A 26,700-nucleotide genomic window follows, 5' to 3' on the forward strand; every position below is an offset into this window, starting at 1 on the left:
AGATGCACGGAAAATCCAATAACACCAAAATTAACTTCAAAAGACAAGGACAAGATCAAAATCAAAATGTTGCTAAGTTTTTCTTCATTTTCTTTTTTTTTTAGCTTCAAAGAATTCCGAGTATGTTACATCCGGTCTCATTTCAAACTTCATTGTGAATTGCTACAATTAAAGAAACAAGATGTTGTGTCATCTATAATGGGCCTTTTGACACGTAAATTTGTCTGGGACCCCTACCCAAGTGGGGCCCAAGGGGGTGCACCCCATTCTGGTGGAGCACGATCCTAGGAACCCCTTAATAGTCCGCCCACCTCCTTAGATAGCTTGGTTGCCCTTCAACGTTCTCGGCATTTGTTTAATTATAGTTTAGGCATTACTACTTTATCTTGTAGCTGCGTGTGTCGGTTAGACCGTCTAGTGACTCGTCTTCAGAACCTTACCTTATCATGAGCTTTAATTCCTATTTGGAATTCAAATTGCTTTTAACTTGCTCTTGCTTGTTTATTTGATTTTCTTTCCGGAATAAGGTTATATGTCAACAACCCATGAAGAGATGTATAGATCGCTAAGGCACAACACAACAACGTCTCGTACGGTTGTAGTCTAGTCGACAACTTCTCTCTCAAGCCGTAGTTATCTTAACTCACTAAAAGATTGGGCCACCCTCGAGTTGTGAGCGTATCACTGTACAATCTTTAGATACAATGTGGACCAAACGTTTGTATTCATATATTGCTTTATATACGGAAGCTATATTAATTTCTAAGGTTAATAAATATTTGGTAAACTACAGTAGTTTTCACTACAAAAAATCTGGGCTTCTATTACGATTACCTGATGACAGAACACATATATGTCATAAATAGAAGTTGTTTATGACGACTGTTCACAGGATGACAGTTGTTTATGACCAAACCGTGTATCTGTCATAATCATCGTCACAGTATAGTCTGCATGGGCTCTGTGACGATAGCACGATGACAATAATGGATCGTCATAAAACATATAACTATTATATTTTTTAAAAAACAAAAAAAAATATTGTTATACTACATTGCCACTAGACCATAAATCATTTTTCCTAGGTGGACTCTTGTTGTCTACATCAATTATACTCTCTCATTTTAGGATTTTAGGATTAAAGTATCTCTAGTCTCATTTTATGAATAAAAAAATCAGAATTATGGCGTTTTATTTTATGATTGAATGAAAAAACTTAAAAAAACAAACTAAAATGGCTATAAGTTGGTCTAAATTATTCTTTGAAATTTTCCGTGAATTTTCGGAGCTCAATAACTAATTTTAATACCACAAAATTCATTTAACCTATTAAAATTAATGAAAAAAAATTAAAATTCCTCTCTGTCCTTGGGCCTTTTTCGGCCCAAGTATTACTCTCTCCCTCCATCAGCCCGCGGCCTCTCTCTCCCCCTCCTCCTCCCTCTTTGGGCCGCCGGCCCAGCCCTTTTACTCCTGCCTCGATGACAAGTCCATTTTACCTCCCTCCTCTCAAATCAAATAACTTTTCGAGTGGTAAATGATTTCAAATGAAAACATTGTCAACAACAAAGTTGTATATCTTATCAAGATCTACAACTTTTATTTTGGTCATTTTTCAATATGACTTTGTTTCAATAATTTGAATTTGAATTTCAAATTATGACAACTTCAAACAACATTTTCAAATACTAAATGATTTGAAATAAAAAAGTCATCAACAACAAAGTTGTATAACTTATCAATATCTATAACTTTTACTTTGGTGATTTTTCTATATGACTTTGTTTCAATAATTTGAATTTGAATTTCAAATTATGACAACTTCAAACAACATTTTCAAATACTAAATGATTTGAACTAAAAAAGTCAATAACAACAAAGTTGTATAACTCATCAATATCTATAACTTTTATTTTGATCATTTATTCATCCGACAAAGTGATGCTAACATTGTTCACAAAATTTACATATCTCTCTTATAGTTTATAAAACCATACAGAGATATGTAAAAATTGTGAACAATGTTAAAATCACTTTGTCGGATGAATAAATAACCAAAATAAAAATTATAGATTTAGATGAATTATACAATTTTGTTGTTAATGATTTTTTCAGTTGAAGTCGTTCACTAATAAAAAATTCTATTTGAAGTTCTCAAACTTTGAATTTCAAATTTCAAATTATTTAAATAGAGTCAGATAGAGAAATAACCAAAATAAAATTTTTGCATCTCGATGAGTTCTACAACTTTGATTTTGGTGACTTTTCCCTTTGAAATCATTTATTAACCCCAATTTTTGTTCGAAGTTGTCAAATTTTGAAAATTCAAAATTTGAAATGTTCAAATGAACTTATTTGTAAAATGGACCAATACAATAGTTGTAGATCTCGATGAGCTCTACAATTTTATTTTTTATGATTTTTACATTTGATACACAAAAGTCAGTCTAAAATTAAATTTAAAGTTCTCATAAATTGAAATTAAAAAGTACAGCATATTATTTGTATTTTTTTGCCAAAAACAAAGAAAGGGCTGCAGAGGCGCCACAAATTTTCGGTGTGAACCAAAAGTTTTAGCGCCAAACTCGGCGGTCATGCAAAAAAAAAATTTAAGGTGAAATGTCCATTTTATCCATACAATTTCATAACTATTGTGAACATAGCAGGGACAGTTTGGTAAATTCGCATAGGAGTGCTTCTTATCCATATACCTTGTTCTCCAAACCCCTAGGCAAACTTAATCCACTTCATCCACTATGCCGCCGCCACCAGCATCCACTCCGCCGTCGCCACCGTCCCCTTCCTCCTCCTCCCACCCGCCGCCGCGGGCGCCGCTGCTCATCACCATCTCCTTCACCTTCTCTTTCCCCACCCTCACGCCGCCGCCCACCACGCCGTCGTCCTCCTCCTCGGTGGCGCTTCGATCCCCATCGCCATGGCCTTGGGCGGCGGCGGCTGAGGCGGGAGCGTGAAGGGGAGGGACATGGCGGGGAGCGGATGGGCAGCCGACGCCTGCTGCACGGCAGCGACCTCCTCGACGCGGCGCTCGAGGCGGCCGATGCGCGTGTCGGCCTCGTCGCGGAGGCGGCGCACGCCGTCGAGCACATGGTGGGGTCGTGGCGGGACAGCCACCGCGCGATGGCGGTGTCGGCGGCCTCCATACGGCGGGCCAGCTGGGCGGTGCGTTACACGTTCCACCGCTGGCGCCAACAGCCGAGCGGCTAGCAGATCAGGTGGCGATGGAAGGCCAGCGCCGCCGCCGCCAGGAGGAAGGCGATGGAGGGCGCGGAGGTGGAAGGGGAGGGCAAGGGGAAGCACTGGATGGAGGATGAGAAGGTGGGCCACGTAAGCTATTCCCCGAGTTCTCTCACTGAACGCCACTCTGCTCTTCGCTCTTCCTCCAGGACCCCAAGGCCATCAAGATGCGGCGGCACGCCTTCCATCTCCACCAGTGCGTCGCCGCCTGCCCTCCCCTCCTCCGAATTCCTCGGCTTTGCTTGCGAGAATTTGAATCGGATTGACGAATCGTGTGCTTGGTTGGTTTCTCCTCCAGGTCGGGGTCAACCACGCTTTCTGCGTCGGCGCTACGTACTCCTGCCGCCAGGATCACTGGCGGAGCCGCCGCCGCTTCTCGATCGCATCTGCTTGGCTCACGGCCACTCAGTGGGAGTCGCGCTTACCTCCGCGTCGCTCGTCGAGCCGTTCTTGGTCGAGGAGCAGCGCAATAGCCCCAGCCAGGTTGGATTTAGCTTCCGCATCAGTGCGATTTGAGGTGTTTCTACTTTCTAATGATAATTTTTTTTGGTTGCTTGCAGGATATGCAACCGAGGTTGGTACCAGAGGCTCATCTTGATGTGCTCGTTGAGGTGAGGATAGTAAACTGATGCATATCTTCGGGAGCATTAAGACTCAACATCAATGTTTGTTAAATTAAGGATACATAGGATCACGTTTGTAGGATTGAATATGCATTGTAGACTCTTCTGAACTGAAGACTTGCACACTGTGATGTATGCAGAGTAAGGAATCAAGGAGCACTGGAGACGGGAAGACTAGAGCTCTACGGTGGCTTTCAGCTCGATTACTTGCCATAGTAAGTATTTCTCCTGGTTATAACTTGAAAGTATATGCTATTTACCGTGGATTATAGCTTTACTTCTCTCACCAAGATTCTAGTGTTGGACTGTTAGTAGTAAGTGTATAAACATCTACTAGGCCCTCACATCACAATAGGGTAGATTATTTGTAACTACCATGAACACACCAGGGACAGTTTGGTAAATTCACTATTACTTACATGAAAATGACAGATGCATAGTGGTTCTATTACTTATGCTATGTAATTCTGTCATGCAGGACAAATGTGCCAAAAACCAACTGAACCGTGAAAAAGTTCAGTTTCAGAAGCGTACCTGATCTCGGTCTTACATTGCACATGCCTATGTCGTGGTAAGGAAAAAATGATAATGTCATCTAGTAGGATGTAGTTTTTGTGTTTCCTGATGGAGGTGTTCAGATCCAGTGGAGATATATATCTGCATATTGATAGTGGCTCTGCATAATGCTATATGATTTAAAGCTTTAGTAGGCTCTCTCTTCATGTGAGATTACCTGCAGCCCTCCCTACATGTTTTTCTGCAGCAGCGTGGGTTGGCCCTCTATTCAGCTTTTGCTGCCCTTGTACCTCTACAGTGCAAAACAAGGACAACAAGAGGTGGCAAAGCTCTAACTCCTGCTACAGCAAAACATGGAGGGAGAGTAGCAGGTTATCTCACACTTTGACCATGTAAAAATATGTTCATGTTTTATCCATAAATTTCTATCAGTTTGGTTTGAAAGCTCATGTCATGCTTATGCTTATTTAGGGTGACATCAATTAAGTTTATACATGGCAACCACTGTCAATGTTTAACAAAAAAGAATCAATGTAAACCAGAATGCTTGTTCTGGAGGACATGTTTGTGTTATCTGTGTACTTTAACATAACCATTACTCATGCCATCATGTTTCTCTCAACATTGCAGAAGCAAGAAAAATACAAAGACAGTGAGCCCACTGCAATTGATCTCTTTAAGGAATTGCATTACAGCAAAACTAAAGGTTGCATTACTGCTTGGTGGAATTTTTTTGCTGGCTGCTGGCAAGATGCACGCCGAAACTTAGTAGTGGCTGCTAGGTGGAATTTTTTGGTGCAGGAACTTAGCACTACATGTAGTAACTTCGTAGTCGGCTGGGACTTGTGCAGTTGGATGGTGGATGAATCATTTTGTATTCATGTTTTGTGCTTTTGTATGGAAACTGTATTCTGCAACTTGCTTTTGTATGGGCTGGAAAATTAATTATAGCTGAAATGTGATTATAATATAATTATGCAAATGTTTGTGGTTTATATTCTATGATTGCTTTTTAATTGGGCTGGCCCATAATATGGGCTAGAATTGTACTATTGGGCTATAATGAAAACAACATAAAAGCAAATTTGTAGCTGGGTTAAAAAAAAATATTTGGGCCAATTGGGCTGATTACAAGCCCATGCTATATGGGCCGAAGGTGAATTGCCATGTCATTTGCCACATCACCTGCCTTGTCATATGCAACATCACATGTCATTGTACATGTGGCGTTCTTCGGTTCAATTTGTTATGACGAATTTGTCTCGTCATTCATCAATGACAGGAGAACTATCGTCACTGTATCAATGACGATGTCCTCTGGTGGTCACAGAAACTGATTAGTGACCCACCTTCTGTGATGACAGCCATTTCGTCACTGCAGGCAGACAGTGACAGGAAACAGGCTGTTATCGTCATAATGTAATCGTCATAGAAGCCTAGAATTCCTGTAGTGTTTTTAGCACATGAAGCAAGTGTGCACACGCTATCCCTACACATTTATCTCTAGAGTTAGACTCTTTTTGGACAGCGGAAGTATATATGATCAGTTGAACTCAAATAAGAAATAAGTGTTCAACAGTTTGCCTCATATCGTAACGGAACAATTGGTCAGCAAAGAAGCTTAAAGAAAATATAACAGTTATATATTGCTATTTGAGAACGAAAAGTTTGTTTTGTAGCGAGACTTGTATTATTTAATCGATTTATTGTGATTGTTCTCGAATGATGTCAGTAACAATATATACTTTCTAAGTAATACAATACAGTGACACCGTAATGCTCACCAACAAGCAATGACTTCTTAATTTATACATGTGTATCTAGATTCACCTTTAAAATTAGATTTTTTTTAGGACAGAGCAGGTATATATAATCAGTTGAACTCAAATAAGAATAATTGTTCAGCAGTTTGCCGCATATAGTCACGGACCAATAGGTCAGCAAAGAAGCATGAAGGATAAATAACAGTTTTATATTGCTATTGGACCCCTACAAGTTTGTTTTGTAGTGAGACTTGTATTATTTAATCAATTTATTTTATATATTCTCGAGTGATATCAGCAACAATATACTTTCTCTGTAATTCAAGACAGTGACACGTGATGCTCAGCAACAACAAATGATTTCTTAATTTACGCTGTTCTTATTGACGCTATTACGGTGATACTATATAAAATTAAAAACAGTGAGAGCACATATTGTTATTATGTTATTGGTGCAAAAATGATGTGTTATTGTGTTGAAGAAGCTAATGATAGATGTTCTTGTAGTTGTGTCACCATGTTAGTAGGACCGCAAGTCCATCAGTCTGATTGTGTCCACAACTCTGATAAGATCGTTTACCCTGACACTTCGTCAATTTAAAGACTACTTTACAATTATACCATAAAAGAACACTTCGTCAATTTAAAGACTACTTTACAATTATACCATAAAAGAACATCACAAACAATTATTTATAACAAAATATTAATAATGACAAATTTTTCATAGTATTACAATTAAGAATGTACCCTCATATAACATGGCTGATGGTGCTACCTTTATATATCCATTCTTTCTATAAAGCTAATGCCCACTAAACAACTAAAACTCAACATGCAAGTATAGTATTTATTAGCACATGCCATATCAACCCATTAAACATACAAAGCTCAACATACAAGCATATAGTAATTATATCTATAATTTATTTCATTCTAAAACTAAACATACACACATGATACATCATCATTCTCAAATCATATTCATAATATTTCAATCCAAATCATTTCATCATTTCTCTAATATCTAACATATATTCCGCAGCAAAGCGCGGGGCATCATCTAGTATATTAAAAACTTAAATATGTGATGTCCAACCTACCACACTACATAAACATTGACCATCCATGTATTTATGTTTCTTATTGACCTCCTTCTTAAATCAACGCCATACAGCAACAGACACTGCCATACAAAACAACCAATGTCTGTACAATGACACAAGGGATGCGTGAAAGCCAAAGCATCTATAACGACAACTCATTGGGTCGAGATCGATCGGGCCTCTCTAATTAATATCATCACAGACAAATGCATAGAAGATGCATATGTAATTTCTTGGTTGAAAATCGAGTATAAAAAAAAACTGCACGTATATGAACGAGAAAATAACACAGACGTGGTTCTATAAAGAAACATCTCTCATATCTATCTATGGCGCGGGGCATTCGTGTGTCTCTCATTACTTCCCACTCATAGACATGTCTCACAATATGCGTTTTACATGGATTCGCCTATAACCATATACAATTAATGGCATGGATCTCGCGTATCTGTGATATATATATATATATATATATATATATATATATATATATATATATATATATATATATATATATATATATATATATATATATATATATCCAACAATGCGATCTATAAATAGCTCCATCCAAAGAAAGCCAACCCAACCGTTTATTGAGCACACACAGTTCACGTACATAAGTACGTAAATAATGCAGAGTGCAGGGCTGCTACGACTCCCTGTGGCAGAACTGGCCACGCCTTACGCTGCACTTGTTACGGCCGGCATGGCTGTGTTAGCAACTGCCTGCTGGTTGGTCTTTGTGAAACGGAACACCAGTCGCCCATCGGAAGCAGATGGGAGGAGGCTGCCGCCGGGATCGAGGGGCTTCCCTATCATCGGCGAGACGCTCGAATTCCTCACCGAGAGCCCCGCCAATCAGCTCCCCGCCTTCTTCAAGCGCCGTCTTGACAGGTAATTAATAATCCAGGAAGGCATGTAGTACTATATATATAACATAACTCAGTTTGTTTTGTCTCTTTAATCAAAATTATACTAATAACATGATCGGAAATATTCCGCTGTAACACGGTGTCACTACGGTGGTTTACATCACCACTGACGGACCTATATACCATCACTTGCGATGTGTTTGGTTCTTGCTAGAGATAAGTGATCAATGATAACGCCACCTCATGCTTGACGGATGAATTGGTGAAAAACCCCAGTGCGTATAGCAGCCGGCAGCGTAAACATCACCCGCCAGAAGTGAGGTTGACCAACTTGATATGGTGGCGTTTGATATAATACTATACTCTCTCTGTAATTATAAAGGAAGTCGCTTAAAACAATATTTAAGTCAAACCTTAGGAATATAAATCATAAATAACTCTTAAGTTATTGAGCGTGAAAATGTAAAAATTATATGAATATATTTTTCTTGAAAAATACTTTCATAAAAGTATACATATCACTTTTCAATAATTTTTTTATAGAAACAAGAAGTAAGTTGTGTTTTGGAGACCGTGTGTCGCTGTTCAAAACGACTTCCTTTACAAGTACGGAAGGAGTACTAGAATAAATAATGCTACTGAAATTATAGCATACATCATGGTTCAATATTTTGGAAAGAAAAAAACATTTGAGAATGGACTAATAAAATTAGGAAATATTGGAAAGTTCGAACGGACGTAATTGAAAAATAAATATTTTTTCTTCCGAAAGAACAGACTGCATGGCACAAGTACCAAAAACATAATCCAAATTCCCTAAGCGCAAGTGGGTGTAGATCAACTGGTTAGATTCCTTGTGGTGAAACCAACTCACCTGGGTTTAAGTTCTAGACTTGACACGGGTGCTCGCAATTACAAGTAATTACTCTTTTAGTGGTAGGTGACGTATCGTCAACATCGAGACGCCCGTGGTGACTTCGTTAATCTTAAGATATATCGGCCCAACCTTTTGAATGTGCTTATAAAGATAGAATATGCGTGTGTGTTCATAGGAATGAGTGTATACACATTGTGAGTGTTTGCGTTTCTAATTTATTTTTAAAAAAAATTTAAAGGGCTAATTGGATCCATACCATTACAAATATACCATATTGAAATAAATACCATTACAATTCACAAAACCTGCTATGTGCCACTATAATTTTGAAAAATTCGAAAATGCCACTCCGTGACGATTTCTGTCACGGAAACGGACGCCAAGCTAAGCTGCTGCCTCGTAGATCTCCTCGGTTGCTTTCAGGTCCCGCTTGCCCGACCCCTCCGTCGGCCCGCCGCCATCGGCTTCTTTTCCCGGCGCCACAGCAGATTGGATCGGTCTCTGCAAAATCCAGAAGAAGCTCTGCTGGTCAGACAGAGCAACTAAACCTGAGTAGTAGGGACATGTTCTTGTCAGGAAGTCAGGTCTCGCCTGAAGATCAAGAAACGAAGAAAAATCCCAAATCAGCACCGGTTCTCTGATCAGAGTGGTAGGAACTAGCATGATTCGATTCCGCCATTGCTACCTACACCAAGAACACCCTCCCGCAGCATGATTCATCCTCCTCTACGGCTCTACTCCCACCTCCCAAACGAAGAAGCAAATGTGACAGGGAACACCAGGAGCAGGAAGCAGAGAGAGCATGGATAGGGGAGACATAAACTGGAAACCGCAGGTTGCGAACTTGCGATCGATCTGGCGGGCACTCCGCCCCTCCATGCCACGAGGTGCCTTGCAAGTTGGACCTGACGACCTCAAGCGTGATGGCACCGAGAAGGCAGGGTGGCTCCGGGAAGCGAGGACGGAGGTGGAGAAGAAGGGCTGGGCCGCCGTCTCCCGGAATTTGGTGGAAATCATGAACAAACAAAACATATTTTTACTCAATTATATACCTGCAATATGTGATATAATGTACAATATTTTGAAATATATCATATACTAATAATAATAAAAGAGTGAAGAAAGTAATGCTGACCTCATGTTCTACTAAAAAATCATCATCCATCTAGTATTATTTATTGAAATAAAATCATCAATTATATCTTTATAATTAATCTTGTCTAAGATATCATTTTTCAAGTGCTATTGTTGCAAGCAGCAAGCTATATCGCTGCCTCCCACGTCGCCGTGTGTAGAATTGGGATCGACGTCTCGGTCTCGGCGGTCACGCGGCATGGAATTAGGATTGTCGCACAGTAGCAGCAGGATCAAATTATGCGATCACACAACCCGGCAGTGCCACACCTTGGCTTGGTCTTGTTGGTCGATCTATCTATTAGGCTTGCATTGCTATAGCTAAGCAATTAGAAGTGGGCCGTCATGTTTATATGGGCCCCAAAAAAGAGAGGCCATGTTCGATCGCCTATTTTGCACGATCGCCTATTTTGCACATGGACATTAACGGGCCTAAAGAGGGGGCTCATTGCCGCATTGGAGGAGTTTAAGGCGACAGACCCAGGCCGCCTACCACTTCTCCCTTTCTCTTCCCGGTCGATCTCATTACGAGTCTATTGCCGCATTGGAGGAGTTCAAGGCGACAGACCCAGGCCGCCTACCACTTCTTCCTTTCTCTTCCCGGTCGAGATCATTACGAGTCTCCCCTTCCCTTCCCGACGGCTCTGTAATAGCCCTCCCTCCAGAACCGCGTAGCCCAGCCCAACCGACGAGCGGGCCCACTTACTCACACCACCCCACTTACACTTTCGTCCTCGCTTCGTGTAAAAGGGTTAACCCGGGAGTGATGTGGTTGGAGGGAAGAGGCCTTATAAGTCGGTTACACTCGTGCTAAACTAGCAAGGTGGTACTAAACATGCGCACACAGCTCACATGGGCCACACAGGCCTAATCCTTATTGGGTCGAGATGTCACAGGCTCCCACCGCGAGTCCACTTGTCCATGAGGAGCACGTCGACGACCTTCTCTGGGCACGCCTTCGCCGCTCACTTCGAGCAGGCAGCTAGAGAGGGAAGTAGAACGTCGATGAACGGAGGATGACAGAAATAGTTACGGTGTGGCATGGTTCGAATTTTCTAAACTTTTAGTAGCATATGCAGCAGATGTTGTGAATAGTAATGATATTTTTTCAATACGACATGAATCTAATTAACCCTTCTATCATCGGATTTACCAAGCACTTCATATCTAATTAAGTTACTGATGTTGTTCTTTTGAGTACTCTCGTTTGCAACTTGTAATCATATCATTGATGAGCTCAAATGAAAATTTTGTGAAGTTAACCTCGTTGAAATATACGACTTCCATAAATATTTATGTGTTCATCCAAAGTCATGTAGAAATATTAAGACTTCGCTTATCCAAAGTCCAAATTTATAGTAGATATTTATTAACAAGGTTCAGCCGAAGCGTACAACCCCATGACACTGATTACAGACGCTCCTCCCCGAACTAGCATAATTACAGTGTATCAAAGTTGCAACAACCATAGACTGGACGCTGCCAACAACCTTTCCCTCTTGCATGTGCTATGTTGCCATGTAGTTACAACAGGTGTTTCTCTCTTTTTAAGAGATCTTAAAATAGAGTCCGACTCTACAACTGTCTTAATACCCGGTACAACTTCAAGTCTGAAATTGTAACCGACTTTGTACAAATATTCGACATAAACTTTAACAAACTTCACCTTACTGAAAATGCCATGTCAATCTGAATTTAGTACTTGTGCGTACCACCGTGTACCTGAACTTTGAGTTACTTTCCTTTCACTACTCATGCCGAGCCACCCGATGAGCCTACGCTAGGCTCACCGCCTTCAGAATCGTGTACAGCGACACTAACATATCCATCTTCCATGTAGCTTATAGCTTGTGCAAACATTATCATCCTCTCACCGATCATTACAGCTTTCCCGTCCTTCATGATATTCATTGTCTTCCTATTATAATCCACTTGATACAGTCTCATGTAAGCTCCTAGGGAAAATCAGACTCATCCATACTCCTAGCATGTGTCTCATTGCCCAAGTTAACAAGACCACACTCACCAGATTTTTATCAAGAGAACCACTCATGCTTTGATGTCACGTGATAGGAACTAGCCAAGTCCAATATCCATGCTTGACCAGACTTCTCGTTAGACACCGTGAGATCTCATGACTACTACTATCTAAGTCATCACCATGAGCTTGTAAACATGCAGTTGCACCTTTCCTTTTCTTTGGTAATGGAAAATTCCTCCTTATATGCCCAAAATCATGACAATTATAGCAACGTACCCGCTTCTCCTTGCCTTTCGATGTCTCCACCTCATTGTCATGCTTTGCCTTGACCAGCAAACTTTCAGCATGAGAAGCCTATGTTGCCTTGTTTTTATTTTATCCTATCAAATCCCATGCAAACAATGATGAAATTATCTCGTTAGTCTTGATAGTATGCTCACCATACGTCACGCTAGTCACATGCTCCAAAGACGGTGGAAGTGAGCTCAGAACTATTATGGCCTTATCTTGATCATCCAATTTCACATCTAATCCTAAGATCCATGACCAACTGATTGAAGATGTCCACATGTTTTCTAAGGTCTGACTCCTCTTGAATCTGTAAACCATACAATTGTTGTTTGAGATACAACTGACTAGTCACCGACTTAGACATATATAGCCTTGTCAACTTGTCCAACATTTTATTTGGTAAATTTTCCTCCATGACGTGGTACATGACCAAATCCAAGCAATCATATCGTCGCAGCTGCATGTGTCTTGATTACATCCCACTTGTCATCATCCGTCTTGGCCGGCTTCATCTCATCAAGAGCATTGGATATCCCCAGTTAAGCCAACATATCCTTCACCTCTGTCTGCCAGAGAAAAGATTTATGGTGCTACTGAATTTCACTGAATCAAACATAGGAGCTATCACGGTAGAAATGGATGATAACAAAAACAGCTGCCACCCAAATTAAATTGATCTGCCTTGGTGTTTAGCCCACCAACTAACCAGCTGGAACAAAACCAGTTTATTTTTCCCAAAAAAAAACAACTTGGTTTCTTCTGGTCAAAGCCACAACTTGGTTTCTTCTGGTCAAAGCCCATTCAACAGGAAATCAAGGGTTGGCCGATTCCCTTTCTCCTTCCACGCATACTCCTTCTCAGTTTCGAGCAAACCATCATGAACAGAAGTCCCCAGCTCTCCTCCACAGACTCCGAGCAAGGGTTGTCTTGCCATCGAGCATGCGCTTTGGTTCCCAACACTGCTGCTTGTTGGTATTTCTTAACGACATTACTAGAGATATAATTCCCAGCAATGGCGCAGAAATACTCCTGGTATATTATGGTTACAGAGTTTATATAAGCTTACGAATATACCATTGTAACATTTCACCCGAGAGTATTCCAAAGGTATCGTATTTGTTTAATCTTGTGGGAAGATTATAATAGAGAGTACTGTACTAATAATTTATATGTTACTTGTAATTATCATAGCCTAAGCAGGGATTAATATAATCCATAGGGTAGCATGACACACAAGCATAAGACTACTCATTCTCATATTAAACTATCTAAGCTAAGTGGAAAGAAAATAGAAAAGAATCTATTCCTATACTTCTAGTATACATATTATACATACATCCTAGTTATAAGATTAACTAGCTAATACCCTCTTTCCAATGCCCTCCTGGTACTTTGAGAAGTCACCCTTGACTGTCGAGTTCCTTACGACAGCTCGTCATGACCATACAACCGGGGCTAAATATGGAGGAGTACCCTCCCCAGGAAATTAACTTAGGACTATATACACGCGCGGAGGAATACTCGTACTGTGCTGTCACCATCAGCGGCCCACCTCTCTTCCATAGCATATAACCCCAAATAATGATACCCAGTAATCTAGACACCACGCCTAAACTACCAGTTACTATTCTAATATCATCGTCATGACATAGAGTAATTGCATAAGCAAACATTATACCCGTACCTATGCATCTCCCAGATAAGCTAGCAGTATAATCAATATAACTTGAATATGAAGTAAAGTTGGCATTCATATACTCGGAAAATATTTCAATACCAGAATTGTATAAAGAAGAATATTCTAAATAAAGTACAAGTCTTACAAAAAAAAGAAAGGAGAGCTACTAGAGCCATACCCGAACTCTTCTGAAGACTTCCGGACTCCGATTTCTATTCTATTCCTATTCCACTAGCTTGAGAATACTAAACTAAGCTTGAGAGAATATGAGAGAACTTTGCTTGAAGTGTGTGGAGAAAGTGAGAAGAGGAGCTCCTTAAATAGGCTGCCAATGACGGTTGTGGTAGTTGGAATGGTCAGCATTGCCCTCCTAACGTCATTGGGGAGTGATCCACGCCGTCCATCGATCCAAACCCTGCATCGAATGGAGCCACGGTGGGATCGGCCGAACCATGGGCTTGGCCAGCCTAGCCCAAATTCGACAGGTGGCCTCCTCTATTGCTCCTCTCCGCAGACTTGTGAATTTTGGCCTAATTTGTCGTGTCAATTCTGAGTTTTTGGCCCATTCATGCATAAATCTGATTCTCGACATCGTCCGATTGATTGATCGTCTGGTTTGATGTCGATTCTCCTCCATTTTATGTTTATTCTCTGCAAGAGGTCAGTAATCCTAATACTAGTGGAATATTATTATTCTAACACAAATATGCATTGCAAGCATAACTAGTTCTCCTTTATTTTGGTAGTATTGACGGTCGAAACCGATCGCTAACAACCGTCAACACTGCTCATCTTGGAGCACCGCCACGCACGAGAATTGACCTTCCACAACATCGTCTCCTGGGACCCTCCTGTAAGGGCCGCCACCACTGCCAGGAGGCCCGTCCACACACATCCTCCCCATGCCCCACCCCTGCCTACATCGGTCCCATTGGTGGGGAGCCGCCACCGAGCTTCCTCCACTTGCACCACCACTCGCCGAAGCAGTGTTGACTCAACCTGATCTACTCGACGCTGCAAATCACGTCCACCCGTCAAGAAACATATTTGATTGCTCCCGAGTGTGTGTCATTTCTCTTCTAGAATCCTCACAAATTTGTGTCAGTTTCCATCACAAACGGCACGATCTTGTCCAGATTTGACTCTCATGCGAGAATGGCTCGAACAAAGCCTAGCCATGGCTCGGCACAACCCTAGTCACCACCGGCTCAGCCTCGATGCAGAACGTGCACACCTCCATGAGATGAGACCTCATGAGTGTCAATGTATCTCCAGCGACATCCATGTCCTTGCACGATTGGCCTGACTCAATATAACGGCCTCACCGTCATTGCCCTAATTTAGCCATCTGCTTCATATATGCCGCCACCGGAGCAATCCTGTCATACCACACTTTGTCGAAGAAACCTCTCAATTCTCAAACCATCATATAGGGTCCACCCGCTACAACTTCCTATTGAATGCCATCAATCTAGTCGTGAGTGAGTGCCGACAAATCGCCATGCCATCTTTCTAACCACGGAATGACCCGAGCGCTATATCTAGTCGACTCCTTGTCAAAACGCAGCTTACTGAAAGACCCGTGCCACCCTGCCTGGAGTGTTCAACTCCACTGATCGGGTACACTGATCGCCTCTAGCATCAATCAACCCCAGGGTCAAGCCTCATCGACTCCTTGATGAAAGTGCCTCACCAAAAAGTTTGAACCATCCACCCGAAGTGTCTGACTCCATCAATTGCCAATCGCTTCTGCCACCATCAATCGAAGCACCATGTCTGGTCATCTCCCTATTGAAAGTAGCTATCGAATGGTTTAAACCACCGCCTAAAGTGTTCAATCCATCGATCAAATTATGTTTATCGTCGTCATGCTCCACCTTGCACACATGTCTATCCCTGGACCCTAAACCCTAAACTTCCACCTTGCGCACCTCATCGCGCTTCCATCCATAGACCTCTCACAGGTTCACTTGTAGCCTACATCTCCAGGGCACTTGTTAGAAGCGTTTCTCCCCAATCCAGCATAATTATAGTGAGTTACAAAGACATAAAAGGATTTGTAGACTTGTTTTTGACATGTCTTTATCCTCCTAATCTTCTTAAAAATGTAATCATACTAGCACTAGTACTTCTCATAATGAATTTTAATGCTTGTTTTGGGGAAAGATGATTAGTATGTGTGAATTTTAATGATAATAGCAATATGTGTGATTTACAAGGGTAGGAATGTAATTCGTTAGACAGCAGCAAGTAAACAGAAACAAAGGGGATAATACAAAATGCATATGAACATTCATTTGCGGCTATTTCAGGTATGGTCCAATTTTCAAAACAAACATGATTATGGAAGACCTGATTGTTTCCCTAGATCCGGAGGTGAGCAATTTCGTGTTACAACAAGAGGAGAAGCTTTTCCAGATATGGTACCCGGGTTCATTCATGCGTATCACCGGCGCCGAGAGTATAATCACGACACATGGGTTGTTACACAGGCATATCAGGAACTTGGTCCTCCGAATTTTCGGCCCTGGAAATCTCAGGCAAGAAATCATCCAGGAAATGCACAAAACAGCAGAGGCCAGCCTGTCATCATGGCTTAATCACCCAAGCATCGAACTCAAGGAAGCAGTCTCAAGTGTATGTTCAATCTTTTAATCCTAAAATACTGCACTTCCATGTTTGAAAATATGGTTGTCTGATTTACCTTCCTCAACTATCATAAAAGTGTAAATTACTCCATCAATTTCAGTATCAGGCAATTTTAATTTTAAGCTGGACAAATTACACCCTATCAAATACATGGTGGTTTTTATCCTAGGTGGCATCCAACATAGCAACAAATTAGTGGGCCCCACATGTAGTACCCATCTTCTTCTTTCTTCATACTCCATACCCTCCCTCTCCTCTCTTTCTCTCTTGCACCTGGGATCGTTTCGGAGGGTCCTCGAGGCATGTACTGGGTGGCGCCACGGAAGGGGCTTGTGGCAGCGTAGATCTGCAGCTCCAAGGGGCATTCCCTGTGGTTGTGTCCTTGGATCCGAGAAGAGGACCATGGTGGTGGCGGCCATTTGATCGGCTCCCTCCCCAAATTCCTGCATTCACCTGTTGGTCATTGTCGCTTGGGCTGCGGCCGTTGTAGATTCGTCGGGCTTCTCCTCCAACCGCCAACCTACAGGTATATCCGCCTACCATCTCCATTGTGGCCGAGGCCGTTCAACACTTCCCCAACCCCCACATGGGTCCCGCACGATGCCTCTGCTAGGCTGCTAGACACTTCGACCCACACATGGCATCGATAGGCCTCCTTTCTTACCGCACTGATCAGTGGCCCTCGTCTAGGATGCTAGTTTATCCCCACCGGTGGCACCTGCCGCCTCCCAGGAAGACCTTAGTGCCTCCGGTCCATCACCACCGTCTGACCAACTGGTCAGATCTGCAGGCCTCCTCTGAGCTGACAAAAAGAAAGAGGGGATGAAAGTTGAGAGGGGAAGTGGGGAAGAAGATGAACACAACAACATGTTTTTTATGAATTTGCTAATTGGGTTGCCAAGTGTGCCACGTGGGAGCAAACACACCTGGCATAGGCCCAAGGGGTGCTCCTCTACATAATTTATCATTAGTTTTGGTTGGAAAGTGTCATCAATGCCGGTTCTCCAACCGGCAATATGATTGGGGCACTAATGAGGGGGGCTCATCAGTGCGGGTGAGGAACTAGTATTGATGTGTTCCCCAAGCCAAAAAAAAAAAAGAAGAGGCTAGCTCGACGAATCAGCTCGATGAGCCGATGCTTGGGGCTGCCCCTAATATTCACATCCATGCCACCAAATCCCTTCCACATTTACCACTAAATCCCCATTCGCATTTATAGATTAGGAACAAGAACTCCACATCCACAGGTCAAAGATGAGAACAACCATATCAGAAACCAATAACATGGCTATTTTACATTAATTCAATTATTCATCAACATCATCAACAATCGCACAACCACATCACAGATAAAAAACCTTCTGCCATATTAGACATTCAACAGAATAGCAATAGAAACAAAACGCACTCACTGCCGACGCCATCCTCGATCTCCCTTGCACCCGTCATCACCCTCGAATGGCACATGCCATCCGGCCATCAAGGACCAGGGGAGCCCGCCGCTTCTCGTCAGAGGATGAGGTTGTTGCTGCCGCTGCCGCTTGTCGTGGAACCACTGCCGTCACTACTCGCTGGAGGCTGAGGCCATCACCGCCGCCACAGTTTCGCTGTGGATCTGGTGGCCCCTGTCCTCAAAGCGGCTGGATCCAGCGACCCCAGCCTCTGGGTAGCCGGATCCGGTGGCCTAGATATGAGGAGAAATGGCACGACGACGTTGGTGGCGCATAATAGCGGAGAGCTCTAAGAAGAAGGGGTGGGGCGCGGGGAGGCCATTGGTGGTGCATCGTCATAGCGGCAGTATGGAGAGGCGGAGAGTGAGAGGGTGAGAGTGAAGGCGAAGGAGAAATGGAGAGCGAGAGGGCAGATGGATTGGTATTTTTATTGTTATTAGATGATAAAACATGAACAATACATTATGCGTGACTAATTTTTTTAATTTTTTCATAAAATTTTTAAATAAGATGGATGGTCAAACGTTAGACAAAAAACCCACAACTACATTTAAAATGGGACGGAGGGAGTACTAAAACTGAAAATATAACTATACTACATCATCTAAAATTATAAAATACAAGCATGCCAGATCATCATTCCTTATATCATTTCCACAAAATTTCAATAAAAAATATCCCTATTTATGTAACATTTAACATATATTCATTTATATATCCCTACGCTTTGTATGTACTTTTGTATTCATTATTTTTTATTACAGCTCGCTCGGATGCTCGGCTTGGCTCCCTGTGTCTCAACCGGTTTACCAGAATAATCACTACTGGTAACCTCGTATCAGTACCAAGTTATATAAAAGACCAAGATTAATGTGCACTGAATACATCAGTGCTGGTTAATAACCAGCAATAATCAGTGCCGGGTATTTTTCACCCATGGTGCTTAAGGGTTGAGGGGGTGGGAAAATCCCTATCAGGTGCGGGTTTCAGCAAAACAGTACTGATAGGGCGGGCACAGATGACATTTTTGTAGCTGTGGTATTTCGGTCGGTTTGAAAAGTTGGAGGGTGTTTGTTGTCCGATATTAGAGTAGGGTAAATTGAACTTTTGTGATAGTTGAGGAGGTAAAAAGGACCAAACCCTTGATAATATGATGTTGTTTGTTTTATTTTGATTAAAATTTTAAAATTTAATTATCAACAACTCTCAAAACATATATAATTTAACTATAATACAACTCATAATATATATTTTCTTTATAACTAGTTTTAAAATATTATAATTTCATAATATATTATCGTTATATTCTAAAAGAAAACTAGATTACACCGCGCGCTTTGTTGCAGGATATATAAATGAATATATGTTAAATGTTATATAAATAGGGATATTTTTTATTGAAATTTTGTGGAAATGATATAAGGAATGATGATCTGGCATGCTTGTATTTTATAATTTAGATGATGTAGTATATTTTCAGTTTTAGTACTCCCTCCATCCCATTTTAAACGTATTGTTCATGTTTTATCGTCTAATAACAATAAAAATATTAATCATAAAATATTTCAAATAAGACAGACGGTCAAATGTTGGACGCAGAAACCTACAACTACAATTAAAATGGGACGGAGGAAGTATATACGAATATAATTGGCATAATTGCATGATTGCATGTTATTGGCTTTTGATGTTTAGTGGGTTGATGCAGCATGCTTGCATATTAACTAATACTCTATAAGTTCTATTACCTAAAAAACTAATACTTGCGATGACTGCATGATGAGTGGGTTGATGTAGCATGCCTGCATGTCAACTAATAATTGCTATACTTGTATGTTGAGCTTAGATTTTTAGTGGGTTGTAACTTTACATAAGACAATTGAATCTTCGTATCACTACAATTTGTTGCAGATGATATTCAGCGTTACAGCCAAGAAGTTAATCAGCTATGATTCTTCCACCTCCGACGGAAAGATGTGGAAACACTACGATGCTTTCGCTCAGGGCCTTATAACACTTCCACTATGCATTCCTGGCACTGCGTTCTACAAATGTATGCAGGTAAATGCATATAAATTTGATGCACCTTGAGGTAGTAGATGTATAGTATGTATACTCTAATTAAAAGACAGCAATTGTGATGGTGGTCTCACTACATATCCATTGTTATGTGGCCCGGGCCAACATCACCACCTATACCTGCTATGCTATTATGTGGGGGCCACGTACAGTGAATAACTTTAAACAGACGGGCATTTATTTGTATTAACTGGTAAAAGGTCTAAACTGATCTTTGTCCATTAACTGGTAAAAGGTCTACACTTATCTGGTTTAGTTCTTAAGAAAATTTTAGGTCAGCATTAACCAGGCTATGAAAGTCATGAAAAATCCACAAGGAAAATCAGTATCAAATTTAAATTATGATCATGGTTAGCAATTATTTTGTACATGACTTGAGCTAAACAACAAAATTTAATTGATGCGAGTATAGTCTCGTACATCGGGAATGACACAGTAATTTTAAAAGATGAAGTTCTCTTTTAGAACTCCGTTGACACGCAAGGGTGTTTAGCTAGATTTGATAAAAAGTTCAGTTAAATCCTAACCAAAAAGGAAACAAGAATATAGACCTGCATAATTAGTGCTAATAGATCTGCTTGCATTCATATATAATTGAATGAATTTAACCTCCAATGTAATTCTCTGCTCTATTCTAGCTTTAATTTGACAAGAACAAATGGATATGCATGTTGAATTTCCGTGGGGGCCTAAAATTCTTATGACCTAGCTAGCAATACGTAGCCTAAAACATGATCACATAATTCTCAATCTAAATGTGGAATTTGGCGTATTGACTGGAATCATAATATGAAATCTTCCTTTGCCACTTAGCAGTAGTTGTTCGCCAAAATCTTATTATTTAGGTGCCTCCTGCAATAGACTACAATGTTAAAAATATAGTCATAATTCGACATATTTTAATTCAGAAAATCATACTAAACATGACAAAAGAATAAAAGGATGATCTATGTAATACTACTAAACATGAACATACTAATAGCACTTAAAAAAACAGTAATAACATAATTTAGTAATATGTAACATCAAAATTGGACACAGAAACTCATGGCTGCACTTAAAATCGGACGGAGGGAGTATTAATCTCTTAACATTAATTATGAGTCTTTGGAATTACAAGGATTAAATTAGACCTAGCCCATTTAATTCTAACAATACCCACCAAATTTCAAGGCCTCCAAGATATGTTTTTAGTTCCGTTTCTGTTTGTTATACTAGTGTTTCGGTGAAGGCTATTATGTCCAACTTCCATCTAGAAATGGAGCTACACGGGACCACAATTGAACAATGGACTATGCCTTAAATTATTAGTCTTGTGGAGTCAGGATTTACTCAATTCCTTAACGTATACTAGGTTGCTGTCAAAATACCCTTTGTTTAAAGCATATAAGTCATATTCCATACCTTTCCATGAGTATCTAGAGATAACCCAAATCTCATATACCATGATTAGTAGTTAGACTCATATAGGTGTGTTCCTTCTAAGATATTCTATAGGCTGACAACTCTACTTTAGAAAGCCACTCGGATCACATTAAAGTGTGCATCATCAACTTGTCATACAAACAATGAGAGAAGTACATCAAAGAAATGAGCATTTTTAAAGGTCTCTCATCATAGTCATCCAATAGCTTGTTTCGCCATTCTAATTCACGGGATCTCCGATCACACGGGACTGGTTACCACTATTGTGTAACTCAAGTAGGCCTCAGGCCCATCTCACTCGATGCACTATCACAATATGCGATAGTCTCTTAGTGAACTGATCTACCAAATTTAGTAGTATGGATATAGTGCAATGCTATCACTCCGGAGTTTTTTAGCTTTTTAGTAGATTTCAGTCTTCTCTTTACATGTCTAGATGGCTTCATGTTTCCTTCGAACCAATCACCTCCATGGAATAACGTTATGATCAGGAATGTGCTGATATGGAGGCCAATTTTCCAGCCCATTTTGACGACTTGGGGCCAATTTTGATGATTTGCCTCATGACATTGTGACTTGGCAAGTGCTAATGTGGAGGCCCATCATGCGGCCTATTCCAATGATCTGCCGCCTTTTCTTACAACATGATTTCAGACAACCAATTGTGATCAATGTAGCCTCCTGCATTCTCATCGACTTCCACCATTGACCAGGATAGGGAGATAGACAGTTTGTTGATACGTGTTGACATGACATGGCTACACCACAATATAGGATGCGGTCACCAGTCCGAGTATTGCATGTGGATTGTCCAAAATCAAGATATACGGGTCTGTTTGACACAGCTTCAACTCCAGCTCCATCTTTTCTAGAGCTAGAGCCCCGTCAAACAATTTCAGCTCCACCAAAAATATGAGTGAAGCTGGGTGGAGCTCTCTCACAAAATAAACTAGAGAGGTGCAGTTGGGTTTGGGCAGCTCCACAACTGCACTCCAGACCCAACTCCGATCTTGAAGTTAAATTTAGGAGTTGGAGCTCTACCAAACGTACGCACACTGATTTGGAAAACAATCGTTCAACAATGCACACAATACATGTTTGCACAGGATAAACTATCTCCTTTACATTTTCTCACACTTATATTATGACCTCCTGGCAACTATTGTTAGTACCATGACGAAAATACTTCATTACTGTATGCCAACCTGACTCTTTATGATGAATTATGCCTCGTTTAGGATGAACCTTTTAATGCAAACTGATACTTACAAACGGGACCAGTTTACTGTGGTTCTATAATTACCCTGCCTACCAAGTTCTATGATGAAATACTTTGTCATAGTGTGATAGCTGCATCTTATAATGAAAAAAATCCCTAATGTTTGTGATTGACATATTTTTCACCGTGAAAGATTTTTATGATGAATACCTCCAGGCGTCATTATAATCTGTCATGGATGTACTTTACAATGTTTTTTTTTAAATGATTAGTTATGTAGTTTGATACAAAGAAATTAACCTATATATATAACAAGTTTGTGATTCAGTAGTCAGCAACATTGTATTACTACTTTTTTATTATAACTAACCGTCATCATGTAAATTAAAATAAATAAAAATGGCCCCGTTCATCATGGACTGGATTTATCATGCAGGGGCAAAAGAATGTCATGAAGATGTTGAAAGAAATACTCAATGAGAGGAAGAAGATAGAAGGACGCCATGAAAGCATTGACTTCCTTGATGTCCTGATAGAGGAAGTTAAGGAGGATAATCTTCCAATGACCGAGAATACAGCATTGAACTTGCTCTTTTCGCTTCTGTTTGGCAGCTTCGACACCACATCATCCGGAATAACTGCGATGCTCAAATTTTTGACAGATAATCCTGAGGCCTTGCGAGAACTGACAGTAAGTGCTAGTACAAGTCATATGAATTCCTTTCACAAATTCATACAAGTAATACAATAATAGGAATGTTTAAATTTCTTCACTACTACATGCTTAGGATTGCGCCCTCATATATGTGACAACCAATACATAAAACCTATTTAATTAGAACAGCAACGTACATAAGAACTATACTAGCAATGTAAAGTTTGATTTTTTTTTTATATGAATGCATACTTCCCCGTAAAAGTTACTGTGGAAATGCTATATATTTCCAAATAATCCAGGATACATTTTGCTGTAAATGATATCTGGTCTTTTTAGGAGGAGCACAATAACATACGGAGAAGAAGGGCCGATCTGAACTCCGAAATCACATGGGAGGAATACAAGTCTATGAAATTTACATCTCACGTATATTCCTTCAATTTCTTTAACTTTCTACATATAAAAAATTAACAATTTACACATGTATATGTATATGGTTAATGTCAAATCCTCTCACAATATATACGCTCACTCATCTACTTAATTATTTGTAGGTTATACACGAAGCTTTGAGGCTTGCTAGCATTACTCTGATGATGTTTAGAGAAGCCATAGAGGATGTTCATATAAAAGGTAAAAACACGCTACAACAAAAATCTCATGTAGTTGCATTCTTGTAGGGGTAATTTTTAAAATGGCTTTAAAATCAAGAGTTATAAAGTGTAGAGACAGTGTTAGAGGCACGTTAAATATTGCCTAAACTTTTAATCTAGAGACACTTTTAGCACAATTTGTTAAATTTACCTTGTAGAGGCACTTTTACCGCACTTTAAAATTTGCTTGATATATAAAGGCATTTTTTTAAGACATTTCAATCTCCATTGGGGCACTTACTGGAATTTTAATCTCAGCTAATTAACTCAATAAAAGAAACACGAAGCACATATGTACAAGTAATAACATGAGGTTGATATGGTTAAAACATTCAAGTAGAAAATGAAATATTCAAGAGGTCTCTAGAGTTCAAGGATGGACAATTGCAAGGGAAGTTATATATTTTTTTTAATTTTTACATTGGTTTGCTATGGTTGTGGCAGAGTTAATGCCTTCCGAAAATGCCTATACTCTCTTATAGACAAAAAAAAATGCCTCTGTAAAAGTGTCCAAGAGCATACAAACATTTTGTAAAGTGCCTCTTCATTTATATAGAGATAATTCACTAGAACATCTTTATAGTATTAGAGAAATGTCTCTACAAGGTATTTTTGTTGTAGCCGTTGCTTTTCACATGTAGTACAACGCGATGTAAAAGATGTATATATCCAATCCGTTCCACATTATATTATAAGAAGTTTGACAAGTTTATTGAAAAACATAATAACACATTGGATTTATTTATTAAATAAAGCACTGAAAATATGTTTATAATATATTTGTTTTGTCTTGGAAATGCTGCCACATTTTTTTTATGAAGTTGGTTAACTTGAAGAAATTTGACTTAGCTAGGAAAACATCCGAATATCATATTATAATATGGACATATAGGGAATAGTAGAAAATTTGTAAAAGAATATTTTACAATGTTTCTTCTTAAATATATTTGTATAATTTGTATAGGTTTTGCTATTCCAAAAGGATCAAAAATTATGATTTGTCCTTCTACTGTTCACCTAAACCCCGTGGTCTATGAGGACCCCAATACATTCAATCCCTTGAGATGGAAGGTTTGTGAACATATTTTGCACATAAGCTTCACGTGCACATACCATACATATGACTAATAAATATTACCAAAAAAATATAGAAAATATGTACATATACTTTCAGTTGTATTACACCTATGTGTAAAGTCATAATCTTAAATTCGTTGTATTTTAGCCCTAACAAAAAATTAAAAGCTATAACAGTTTTAAGGGTATATATCTGTTAGAATTTTGTCTTTTTATTTATTGCCCCCTGTGTATGATAAATTTCAAAGATGGGACACATTATTAATTTAATACTACTAAAAATAACATGTACAATTTTTTCATTTTTTTATAAAATATGTTAGTGGTGTAAGGTGTGTGCACACCTAGCCTTGTGTATAGGGTACGTTTCTTCTAGGTCCTACTAAAAGCCACTATTGAGCAATTCTGAAGTGCGAGAGCTATGTAGAATTGTGTCTCCAAAGTTCTGATTTGTTGCATCCATGTTGCTCTGTACAGGATATTGCTGAACCTGCTGGTGGTGCCTCCAAGGATTTCATGCCCTTTGGAGGGGGACTGCGTTTGTGTGTTGGTGCACATTTTGCCAAGCTGCAGATGGCAGTCTTCGTCCACTGCTTAGTCACCAAGTATAGGTAAATCTGCACTCCCATTTGTTTCTATCTAGGCCTGGTTTAGTTCCCAACTTTTTCTTCAAACTTCTAACTTTTCTATCCCATCAAAACTTTTCTACACATAAACTTCTAACTTTTCCGTCACATCATTCCAATTTCAACCAAACTTCTAATTTTGGTGTGAACTAAACACACCCTACTTAAGTGTATTGAAGCCTACTGTTGCAAAGGTATACCTAGTTCAGAATCCATCTAGGAGCTTCGAGATTATTTTCATCTGTATTAAAACATGTATACACTGATTTCTCACACATTTTGTTCTGCATGTAATGAGTATACTTAAGAAGATAAGTTATTCTCTATATATACATGGATGCTGAAGTACCCTGCAAAAAAAAAATGACCTTCTGTCTACACTTGTCAGTTGGAAAGCGATCAAAGGAGGAAGAATGGTGCTTTCTCCCGGCCTACGATTTCCCGAAGGTTTTCATATCCAACTTTTCCCAAAGGACTGATGTACTTGGTTCAGTTACTTTTAGCCCCTACAAAATAAATAATGTTCATGAGCATATATGTTTCAGATGCATAAAGTGAATGCTCGATGCTTTGATGTAATTTCTTCACTTTGCTATATATGTTGTATGTGCCGCCCAAATAATATAAACAAATGTATAATTTGTATATGTTTGAGTGCTCGAAACTAAAGACAATTTTAGTCCTCGTATATTAAAGTACGGTGCAAATGCATAATATATGTAAAATGAGTTTGATTCATCAGAAGCGTATACTCCCTCCATCCA

At 39.9% G+C, this 26,700-nt stretch overlaps 1 pseudogene; it reads left to right on the forward strand.

Annotated features, from left to right (window-relative positions):
• The first annotated feature begins 3,276 nt into the window (after window positions 1-3,276).
• LOC127785814 (cytochrome P450 87A3-like) lies at window positions 3,277-26,415 on the forward strand (annotated as a pseudogene).
• The last annotated feature ends 285 nt before the right edge of the window (window positions 26,416-26,700 follow it).

Source organism: Oryza glaberrima, chromosome 10, assembly GCF_000147395.1.
Source record: "Oryza glaberrima chromosome 10, OglaRS2, whole genome shotgun sequence".
In the NCBI taxonomy this organism is placed as follows: domain Eukaryota; kingdom Viridiplantae; phylum Streptophyta; class Magnoliopsida; order Poales; family Poaceae; genus Oryza; species Oryza glaberrima.